Consider the following 12464-nt stretch of genomic DNA (forward strand, 5'->3'; position numbering starts at 1 on the left):
ATGCAGGTTATGGAAAGTTTTAAAAATGCAACAAGATAGCTTTCTATCCAACACAAAGTGTAACTAAAAGCTCTTTCACAGATTTATATTCACAAGTTACTAACAATCTAATATCTTTGCCAAATCAAGAAGCAGACAGCAAATACTGTGCCATGATGTAATTACCTCTGCATCGGCTCACGAATTCTGATGATAACTTTATTTATTCAGCTGATTCCAAAAAACAGATCATAAGACACGGAACCATGAGTGGTAATTGGAGATCCACACCTTCCTGCCTTTGAGGTAGGGTCTCTCATTGGACCTGGAGGTCACTGGTTCGGCTAGACAGACTGGGCAGTGTGCCCAGGGATTCCCCTGCTTCTGTCTCCCAAGACATGGGAGTCGAGGCACACACTATAATATCCAGCTTTTGTTGTTATGTGGGTGCCGGGGATCCAAAAGTAGAGATGCAAAAATGAGATCATTATGCTTGTGTGGTAAGCGCTTTACTCAAGTAGCCATTTGGTTCCAGACATGTTGTTCTTGATGGCTTTGGTCTCTCAATCCCGCTGTCTCTACTTCCTGCTGGAAATACATATGCACACTACTGTGCTCAGCTCTCATCTATTTTTTTTAAGTACTGACTGCAAGCAGCTGAAAAGTAGTTAGAAATGCCAATGGCACTTATATCAGTGCAGTCCAACTGAGTCCATAGATTTAAAATTCTTCTGCCCATGGAAGTCTTACATCTTCTGTCTCTGGACCACCTTATGCATCTGAAAGCTTACCATCCTTAGTCACCTCTAATATTAAAGGTTAGGTGATGACCAGGAGAAGGTTAGGGTGTCCATGAGCCCAGAGTGTCACCACTGAAAAGACTCTTAAGGCTCAGATGCTCTCTGAAGATGACAAGTTTAAGATATGAACACTGTTCCAGGAAAGGGGAGTGTACAACTGGAACAAAGAATTACAGAGATGAATAGATGATGGATAAATAGACAGCTTATTGATTTGAATAATATAGCACATATTTTCCCAATCTATGTGTTGAATCCAAAATTGTTGTCTTTCAATTTTCAGGGAACAAATCTGGGGTATCCCAAAGTACAGTCATAAAGCCAGGTGTTGGTGGCACACGCCTTTAATACCAGCTCTCGGGAGGCAGAGGCAGGTGGATCTTTGTGAGTTCAAGACCAGCCTGGTCTACAAGAGCTAGTTCCAGGATAGGCTCCAAAACCACAGAGAAACCCTGTCTCAAAAAAAACAAAAAAAAAAAAGAAAAAAAAAAAGAAAAAGAAAAAAGTAGAGTCATGTCCTTTCCCTGCTCAGGCTATCCATGTCAACCAGAATTTCTATCAACCTTGGGCTACCAAGGGCATCCTGATCTCCGTTTCCACACCCCTTTGCCTTACCCCTGCCCGAGGGCACTAGATGGAGCTCTATGGAAGCAGTTCTAAGATCCTCAGGAGGACAGGAATAGTACCCAAGGAGTTTTCAGGATCTAAACTACTTGACTGGAACTGAACACTGCACTGAGATATTGCACTCCAGATGGTACCCACTGATGGATGGTCTATTTCTAGATCATTGCCACCTCTTAGGAAGTCCCAAGGAGCTGGAATCATAAGGATCTTCTGCAGTTCATCATGTACCAGAGAGAGCAAAGCTCAGAAGTTCATACAAGACACAAGAGATGTCATTTCACTTCTGCTTTTTACAGCTGGCTGGAATTGGACAAAGTCTTTCACTTTGAGATCCAGTGTCATTCCGGTTCACTGACTCATTGGAAAGACTATATGGAGTCAAGAATTGAAATGTAAAATGCCCATGTTATCGAAACTAATCACCTTTTTTTGACGGTGCACACATGGTTCTTTTTTGTTTGTTTGTTTGTTTTTTGTTTTTTCCATTCATTTATTTAGCTCATAAATAAAGTCATGCACAATTATGACACATAATACAGTATGATCACAGTGGCATGGCTAAATTGGACCAATTAACATGTTATATCACACATATTCATCGTTTTTGCTTTGAGAACACTTAAAGCATAGTATCTCACAACTTTTAAAATATAGCATATTGTTATCAACCATATTTATCATGCTCTCAGTAGACCTCAAGACATCACAGAGTCCATGCCTCTTGTCCAACTGCAGTTTTATATCCTTAAACCAATCGTTTCCCCATGCACACATGATTCTTTTTCTTTTTTTCTTTTTTTTCTTTTTTTTTGAGCAGAGGTGAGTGCAGTTTGTAATAAGCAATATTAGAAAGAACTAACTTACCTATGTGATAAGTGTTTTAAAATCCACTTTCAATGTGTTGGTCATGGGAAAGGGACTGAGTGAAAATAGAGAATGGTAGCATATCGCTTAAAGTTTCAAACCCTTCAGGGACTTTGATTTTTCATAATGTGTCCCCTTTTAACCATTATATCTCAGGAAGATATTAATAGTGAGACTGCTACTGCATCTGACACTTAGATAGCATTGAGTGGCAAGCCGTTTTCTCAATGTGCAGGGAATGCACAAATTTGCTTCAGTTCTTCAACAACCCCACACGGTTGATTCTACTATATTTGCACTCTCAGGAACCACAATTTTGTAAGCAGGCGAGAAAGAGTTTCCTCTGGTTCTTGGATGGATTGGAATAAAACATGGACAAAGGCACAGTTACTGTAGAAAAATCAAGAATGCAGCTGGTAAAATCAGAATTTTATCTCATGTAGGAGGCTTTAGGACGAATACCCAAAGATTCACAACATACTTTCCACGTTTTGGCTTAGGTTGAGTATAACACAGATAGCCATGCAGACACATGACCAGACAGGAAAAATAGTAACAGACTAAGGGGAAGGAACTCAGCATGACCAGTCTCTGCAGATTTTATTGATCTGAGTCATAATCCTTCATCTTGGGTATAGGACAGGACCCCCTTAGCAATATACCTGTGACCTTTATTCACACAAGGATGTGCTAGAGAATTGCTTTCTGGTAAACCCTTACACACGAAGACAAGAGAAGACTAGAATAATGCTTTGCAGTTTTGTTTGAGGAGAAAGGTTCTAGTTTTAGGGAACTGGGTAAAGGGAGAGGAAGAAAGAAGGTCAACAGAACTTCAGAAACATCTTGCTTCTAAACTTTTTTCATCAGGTCACTATTTAGGTAATTATTCAAGATACTAAACTGCCATGGTTTAGGTTATTCTGAGAGCCAGCACACATGTGTGTTAATCATCATTAACTGAGTTTTGAAACTAGCTTGGGATCAGAGTCCCTGTTCTTAGCCCTCTTCTCTGTGGCCTAAATTCACCTTGTACTTGTAGATCTGTTGAAGTTTGTCCAGGAACTCTTAATATTTTAGTCCCAGTGTAATGATGTGTCCACAGCGATTTATCCTTCTCAGTTTCTGACATCTACCAGGCCTCCTCCTCCTTTGGCATTTCCTCGGTTTCACTGACAAATAGAACTGGAATGCATTGAGCAATGCCAGCCTCACTCAGGAGACCAGGGAGCCAGACCTGATGCCATGCTTTCTTTGAGATTTTGCTGAAAAATAGTGAGAACTCTTTTGGTGCTAGGGACCTCTGTCTTCATGCCAGAGGGTGGTCTGAGAACATCATCCAAATTCTACTAAAAGGGCTGAAGTTCTTACTTTTTTCTTAAATTACTTTCCAAAGAAATATGTTTTACAAAAACATGCATAAGTTGCCAAAGAGATGATACAACATTTGAAAGAAAGCTATAAACAAATTATTACAAGAAAAAAATGCTTAAAATCCTTTAGTAGCTGAGAAGGAAGGAAATCAAGGTGTTTGTGTTTCTGTTTGTCAAAGAACAAGAAATAGCTGGTTGAAGCCAGAGCCACATTATCTATGTTGTCTTCAGTTACCTTGTAGTCATGGCATAATTTGAAAATCTTGGCTGTTAGCGAGATGGAGAGAAACAGGAGATGCTCACTATGGGAATTTCAATGGGAAAAAAATAGCCAATTTTATTGCCTCTATTGCCCATCCCAAGTGAATGATCTCTTTATTTTCATTTGATATTTATTCTGAATAGACTCCCAATGGTGTTATTATGCCATACTTGTTTTCATTCCCTTTCTTTCAATCAAAGGGCTTACATGATTTTTTTTTTAATTTTGGCCATGAAGATAAAAGAATAAAGAAGAATAGCTTGGAGAAGACAATAGTGAGAAAGGGAGGAGGGAGGAGGGAGGAGGGAGGAGGGAGCACATGGTAGTTAGAAAGAGCTTTGCAAATCACATATTACAGTAGGCATTTGTACATATATTTGCTTATTTACCCCCAACCCCCCCCTCTCTCTCTCTCTCTCTCTCTCTCTCTCTCTGTGTGTGTGTGTGTGTGTGTGTGTGTGTGTGTGTGTGTCCTTGTCAGTGTGCCTGCCTATGTATGTAGATATGCATGTGAAAGCCTGAGGTTGCCATCCTGCATATTTTTCTATCAATTCAATAACTTATTTTTTTGACACAGGGTCTCTCACTCAACCTGAAGCTTGATGATTGGCTAGGGTGGCTGGTCAGTGAGCCCTTCATATCCTCTGATCTCCACTTTCTAGTCCTGGGTTACAGGCACAGACCAACGTGCCTACCTTTACATGGGCACTAGGTATCCGAACTGTGGTCTCCATGCGATGCTTGCAAAGCAAGCACTTTGCCCACTGGCCTCCTATTGCTCACTTTGTCTTCACAAAACCATATCAATAACAATAGTTGTGCCCACATGGATGACCAAAGTCAAAATGAGATTTTGTGACTCATTGTGATTAGTGAAACATCTCAAGAATGTTCATGTGGCATCCTGGTCTTTCATTGACTAGGTTTTTATTGATGTCCTCTGAAATGATTGAGGATGCTGGTGTTGATCAGCATCCCTTCAAGGGATAAAAATGCAAAAGAGATCTGCCCACTCACCTTGTGAAATTCACCATCTGCAAGTGTACTAACAGGAGTGCAGACAGAATACTGAAAATGACCTGTGAAATCAATCCTGTGAGTGCAGAGCAGGGGTCCCACACCTGAAGCTATGGGATGTTTTCTTCTTTGTTTTTTAAATTTAGACCTTACAGTGACACTATCCCAGGCACTGATAAAGAATTTTACCTCTTGATCCTAGCTTGAAAATAGGAAGATAGAAGTTTGTGTTTTGTTCCCTTTTAATTTTTAGGTAGAACATCCATTTTTTTTTCAAAATAAGGTTAAATTATTTGCCTAGATTTTAAAGCAACTTTGAACAACAGTGAGAAAACAAATTCCATTTAAAAATGTGCAGAAAGCATATGGCATGTGTTCTACAGGACAGAGTTAATTTAGATGTTTCCACGAGTCTTTGGGTAGGTAGGGTTGTGTTTCCTCAAAAGCCAAGCAATGATGCTGAAGCCTTTGCCAACACTTGGTGCTTACATTCTGTACATGACCTGTATTAGTCAAGAAATATCCATAATTTCAGTTAGAAGCATCCATGATCACTTTTTTTAAATTTTTATTTTTTATTAGTTCAAATTAGGAACAAGCTTGCTTCAGATGTCAATCCCTTCTCCCTCTCTCTCCCCTCCCCCCAACATCCCACCTGCCCCTAGCCATCCCCCCTCTACTCCCCAGGCAGGGTAAGGCCCTCAAAAGGGGCTCCCCAAAGTCTACCACATCATCCTGGGCCAGGCCTAGGCCCTTCCCCATGTGTCCAGGTCAAGAGAGCAACCCTTCATATGAGATGTGCTCTCAAAATCCCTTCTTTTTTTAAAAGACCTTACATATTTAATACAGTGCATTACCCCTGGACAAATGGAAAAAAATTAAGTTCAACATTTCTAGACCAATATGGCTGTTAAATTTTGTACAATGCCAACTGAACGCGGTAAACTGGGATACTTTTTCCAAAGTTGACAGCACAGCTGAAGTTTCCAAAAATTTAAATTATATATATATATATATATAAAGAACAATAATGGCAGTATGTTATGCATCAATAGCAGCGATAGCTTTTCCAGGTTCTGCAGTCATTTGAACAAAATTGTAGAGATATCCAGCACTCTCCATAAAAAAAAAAGTAAAAAACAAAATCCCAGAAAAACAGCACAGTTCTGTTACCCTTGTGGTTCCTGGCACCATTTTTTTTTTACACAGATCACTGTTTAGTCTTTGTGCCCCTGAAGCCAAGAGGAATAGGGTAGATAAATGTGGCTCGGTGGTCCCTGCTAACAGATAATTTAAATTGTAGTCAAGGAAAGAAATAACAGCAATGTTATGTGTGCATAGGGCTCTGTACACAGAATCATTTTGTCCTAACTCAGCAGGACTTAATGAGACTCCAGGGGCTGCATGCAAAGGGAGAGAAGAGTAGGTTGTGCTATCTTATGTTGCTCTGTGTGTCAGAGCAGGACAGATGCCTGAGAACTGAGTAGATCAAGACTTGGGGGCACTGGAAAATCAGGCAACAAGTCACATCCAGATGTCTGACCTCAAAGAAGATGTAGAAACCCCTCAGAAAGAAATCATAGCGACTGTAATGGCCATAATACAATGGACATTCCTTCCTCTAGCCTTGGCATGGCCAGAGTCATTGTGTACCCATGATGCTGTCCTGGCTTACATAAGACCATGGCCTCTAGTCATGGCAACCAAGTAAGGAAAACAGCAGCACTGATCCAGGTCTATGATAAAAGTGATAGTTAGTCCTGGAAGAATCTCTTTGAAGAAAGTCATCATAGAGAGACCATGAGACCTTCACTTAAGAACCCCTTCACTATGGTCTGTGCCTGGCAGGTCATGCAGGATGTGACTGGTGAAACTCTTCAGCGATACAGCTTTTAGTGATTATATTTGTTTGCTCTTAGTTCCCACGTACTAGAGAGTGACATCACAAATCTTAAGCCTCAGCGCTACTACTTCCTACCTTATGATGACAGGGAGAGTATTGCACCTCATGTGTCTCCTTTTCCTTTTCCCTTAGGAACTGGGGACGACACTCTCTTTAGTTATCATGAATACACCCATGACCCTCTCTTGAAGCACTGGTTGGACAAGTGATAAATTTGGGAGTCACTTGTGCCTCTTTCTATCTCCATTTTGTGACTTGCAAAGTTAGTGTGTTTACTGGGTATGCAGGAATCTGAATTGAGTGTGTGTGTGTGTGTGTGTGTGTGTGTGTGTGTGTGTGTGTATGTGTGTGTGTGTGTTGTGGAGTAATGCTGTAAAGAAATCTACTGCTTGTTTACATAAAAAATAAACTGGAAAAGTAATTCTATATCACATACACCCACAAAAGGTATAAAAGGTTTCCACCCTCCTACCTCAAGGAAATGGACTTAGGGACAAAGAACTCTGCAAGTCCCAGAATGGACAAGAAATACCACAACCCACAGGAAACTTAAGAGGTGGTTTTTTTTTTTCTTTTAGAAACTGGAGATCTTTAAGACCAGGTTTTCCTAGGCTTGAGCTTGAACAACCACAACAAAATTGTCTCTATCGAAGACTGGAAGCAACCCAGGCTTCGAGTCCCCTTCTCTTTAGGAAAGGATCTGATAACCTGATCATAACTAAATCTGTGTCAGCTATCCCTTCTTTCATGAGGTTGTATAAATTGTAAAATGACTGGGGGCTTAGTCCTTTCTTTCCCGCAGTTTTGTCCACACTAAACAAATCTATTTTATTTTACTGAGTTCCTTTAAAATATAGGAAAACTAAGATAGTGTACCATTAGTGCCTGGCAAAGAACACACAGCTTGCTGACCTAGACACACAGTCTGGATTCAGTTCTTGATCCTGGGGGTTTGTAGCATAGTTAAAATCTCAGCTCAGCTACTTATGAACTTAGTGGGGAGATACTTACCTCTCACATTCCTTGGTGATACTCATGATGATAATGATTAGCTCCTGTCAAGAATTCAGAGTTCAGAAGGAAGCATTTATGAAAAGCAGTGGAAGATTCCAACAGCAAGGTTCCACGGGTGGTAAGTAAACACTGCTCACCTCTCATCCCGTTTCACAAGCATGATCATGTCACTCGTCTAAATGAATATGTCCCGAACACCATAAGGATGAACAATGAACATCTGAAGCAACTATTTTATTTTGTTGCTGTTGTCTTGTGTAGAATTAACTAATACGATCTGTATTGTGAACTCGAAACGTGAAAGTAAATCATTTCAAACAATTATCTAGCGCTGACCACACTGCTCAGCAGGTGAAGGCACTTGCTGCCAATCCTGACTCCCTGAGTTTGATTCCCAGAATCACGTGGTAGAAGGCGAGTCCTGGCTCCCACAAGTTGTCCTGTGACCTCCACATAAACACTGTATCATGCTCATGCAGATGCACAGATACACAAAATAAACAAATGTAATAACTTTTTAAAGATACTCAACACAATTTTAATGTTTGAGATGTGTTATTCTAAGGACTCTAAACAGCCCATTCTGTTTGTCGCATAACTCTGTGGGTAAGTCTCTCTGTGAGATGCATCTTGTAGTTGAGAAAACTGTGGCATAGAGAAAGTGAAGAATCTTAATTAAATTCACATGGGTGGCAAGTCATAGACTGCCAGCCGCTGTATGTAAAGTGTGGACTGTTAAACACATCACTACAGATTTTTCTTACAATACAAATAGTACTGAGATTAGTCATGGAGTAATTGAAAACACTAATTGAGTCAAGAGTGGTTGAAGACAGAACTCCTATGATTATGAACCTGTAAAGGGAGACAACTACTTTGAGATACCCCATTAACAAGCTCGCCTAAATCAAAACATGTGCCTCACCCATGATTGATCAATTTCATTCCTAGGTGTGTTCCCATAAAAACCCAAAACTGTTTACATTAGATCAAAAGGGAAAAAAAAGCTCCCTTAAGGAAATAATGTTGTATTCTGTTTATATAATGATATATTATAGATCTATATTAATAAATCAAGTAGTGTCATATACATTCATATAGGGGCTTAGTTTCCCAGGCATAACAGTGAGCAAAATAACCCAGCAACAAACAGTACTTTCTATACAATGCTTCTAAACAGTTCAGAAACATGAATCATTAGGCTGTGCTGACAAAACTTAAATATTGATTGTCAGAGGGGGGTGCACACATGTGGCGGTAGGGTATACATGAGAAGAAGCAAGAGTCTGGGCTTTTCAGGGTGATCACACACAGGTGGACATGAACATCAGATTGCTCTCAGGAACTTGGTGCACAGTAGTTCCAGGACCTTAGCATTCCACCACCCTCTCGTCTCAAAACAAGCCATGTTCCTTATTTTCACAAGTGATTCCAGGTTGTCCTGTGGGTTATCATAATATCAAACAGTAATTTGCTTCATTGGCCTTGAATTCTCAAAAAGAATATCAAAAACCAGAAGCAGATTTTTTTTTTGCATGAAATGGTTAAGTGAGCTGATTTCTCCCCTTGCCACAGCCAGCATCCAATCAGGCAATTCTGCTTGGCTCAAGGGCGGTGGGGTTAGGCAAAGCATCCAAGAATGGAGTCAGTGTTTTATGATCTGCCCCAAGCCACATGATCCTGCACTAAATCAATAAAAATCATCCACAGACTTTTGCACTGACTTTAATAAACTAGCTCTTCTAGGAGTCTCCTAGGCAGACAAGGAACAGCTTGTCACTGGGCCGAGGAACATCTTGCAAAGAACAGTTCTCATTGTTCAGTTTCAGCCTGGTTGATGAATAAATGACTTCACAAGTCCATAGAATGCAAGTGGAGATAGATGGGTTGACTTTGCACTTGAGAGTGCTTTAAACTTTGCTTTCTAAGAAGGGAACTCTGGAGCGTAATGTTACTAAGCACCAGTCATATCTAGTTCATTAGTTCCTATCACTGAGAGCAGGAAGAAGTAGAATTCTGTCTGTTGACTTAGATACTACACATATCTCTTCGTGCAGTTGAATCAAAGATGTTTTAATGTCTGATTTTTAGGAAAAACCACTGATGAAATGCAGCTTAGGTTTAGTAAATCTTTATTGACCATTTACTGATCATTGAAATGTATATGAGAGCTACATTTTGTAGATGGAAACACTGAGTTAGCTGTTTTGCATAATATTCTATTATGACAGAGTCAGAATTTGTGGCAAGTAGTTCTAACCTTGAGAAAAACTCTGTGGGTTTCTGCTTAACTATAGTTACCTTCTTAAAGTGCAACAATCATACAGTAGTTCTAGTTATGTACCTGCCTTTAGTAAAGTATTTAAACTTGGGAAGGTTACTTCACAGCTTCAGCTCCTGTCTGTTGCTCTGAATAGCAAACCCCCCACAGTAGAGTGTCTCCAAAATGTTGTGGTCTTTGTTCCTATCATGTTTATCTCCAAGATGTGTTCCTTCCTATTTCCTGTAATAGCACAAAGAGAACCACATTAAAACCAAAGGCAGCTTCATTTGAACTAGGAATGTGTTGGGAAATTATAATTCGAACCACACAATCTATTCTTTTCTCTAATACGATTATTTCAAAATGCCCATTCTCATAGAGAAGGATGGAAATGAAAGGCTTGCCTTGGGTAACCAAGGCCAGATTCTGAAAATTTCATTCAGCTGAGACATACGATATGCCAAGCAACCCAAGAATGGGTAGACACAATAATGCTGATGTTCAAAGAAATTTAGTATGTGAATTTCTATTAGAAAGGTATTAGTATTATTTAGATCATATGGATGTAGAAAGACAGTCTTGAACCATGATTGGTTTACAGGATCATGTTGCAATTTTGAGAATTTCGGTGTGTGTTTTACTACATGTTTGCTATGGATGATGGTTACTCACCTAAATAGATCGGATTGCATATTTCCTTTGCATATTTCCCAATGGAGAAGTTATTCATTTCCATAAAACCTTAGAGTTATGTGGCTCACGTACCAGAATGATATTGTTAATATGTAACTCTTGATTTCATACAGTTAAGAAAATGATCTTCACTGCTTGCCGTTTGATGAATCCAAAAATGTTCTTTGTCTTATTCTTTGTTCACTTACTTCAAAATTAACCATAAGAATTTAAAAAAAATGGCCTTTTTAGTACTTGAGTATTTGAGTATGTGCAAATACCAATTTGAGTATATGCAAATTCTAACTGAGCATGTACTGTCTATAAATATCAGTGATATGATTTTGGGTAATAAGAGTAACTACAAGATGCCAGGAAATCATAATAAAAGAAATGCATGTGTCTGTAGAGCTATGAATATCTGTCTTAAATATCATAGTAGAGATTCCAAGAAGATTCCTACAAGGGAAAGATTGACAGGGAAAGTTATAAGAATGAGCGGGAGTTATCCAGGTAAATAAGCTTGGGAGGACACTCCTAGAGTAAGGCATGAAAGGGAATTATTCTACACCTAAAGAATTTAAGTATCTGGTTTAAGTAATGGAACAGAAGCCCAATTTAACATAGTGAACTGGGTACTCTCCCCAGAGCCATTGTTCCCCTATTTGGGTAACCCATATCCTAGAAGCTTGGAACACAGTCCTGTGAACCCTCAGAATTTATGCCCTCCTGTGTCATTTTTTTCCCAAAATCTTAAGGACCATCAACATGTTCTTACGTGTACAACAGGAGAACTCTTCTAAGAAAGTAAATGGTATAAAGTTATAAATACCAACGCAACCGTACTTCTTAGTCGGGTATATCTCCCTGTTGAGAAGAAAGAATGAAACCTTTGTAGTCATGCCCCAGATATTTGCCTGATGTTAGTTTAGTTTTCTATAAAGATGGTAAGAAGAGGAAAATTCCCAGGAAAAGACTATTACAAACAGTTGTATGTCTCCAGTGACTTTTGAACAACTAGTTCTGAAAGGGAGTGTGCACATAACATCATAGGATTGAACACACGGAACTTTGTGTTGCAAAGTTCCACCATCTAGTTTACAGTAGTATTAGTGCTTTCACCTTATAACACCCCAGCCTTAGTTGGAACTCATTATTGGGAATGTCTTCGGACTGAAGTAACAATACCTCAGGACAGTTATGCTACTGGTTCATAGTGTGTAGGTGTGCATGTGTGTGCTTGTGTTTGTGTGTGTGTGTGTGTGTGTGTGTGTGTGTGTGTGTGTGTGTGTGTGTGTGATCATAGAGCACATACCCATCACTTTTGTACCAGTGGAAAGGGCACTTAGAAAGAGGAGTACTCATCAATTTCCCCCACTTAACAACCCAGTTATATTTAGAGGGAATCACCATATCATATTACAAATAACCTCCGATGTGGAGACTCCACATTACAAATTTACAACAATGGAATCTGATTTTCAGCATTTCTTGACCATCATTACCTCTCAATTTTCCTGTATTAAAACCCTCCCTTTTATTTATGGAACAAGTTGGTTTACAAGCCTCATTTGCTTTAATGACCTCCATAGATTATGGGTTCAATAATATCATTGTCTTGTTTACAAATTATACAATTAATGATCTCACTGTTAAAGCGTGTTATCCAATTATACGGGGTTATAGAAGAAGA

This window comes from Cricetulus griseus, chromosome 10 (genome assembly GCF_003668045.3).
Source record: "Cricetulus griseus strain 17A/GY chromosome 10, alternate assembly CriGri-PICRH-1.0, whole genome shotgun sequence".
NCBI lineage: Eukaryota > Metazoa > Chordata > Mammalia > Rodentia > Cricetidae > Cricetulus > Cricetulus griseus.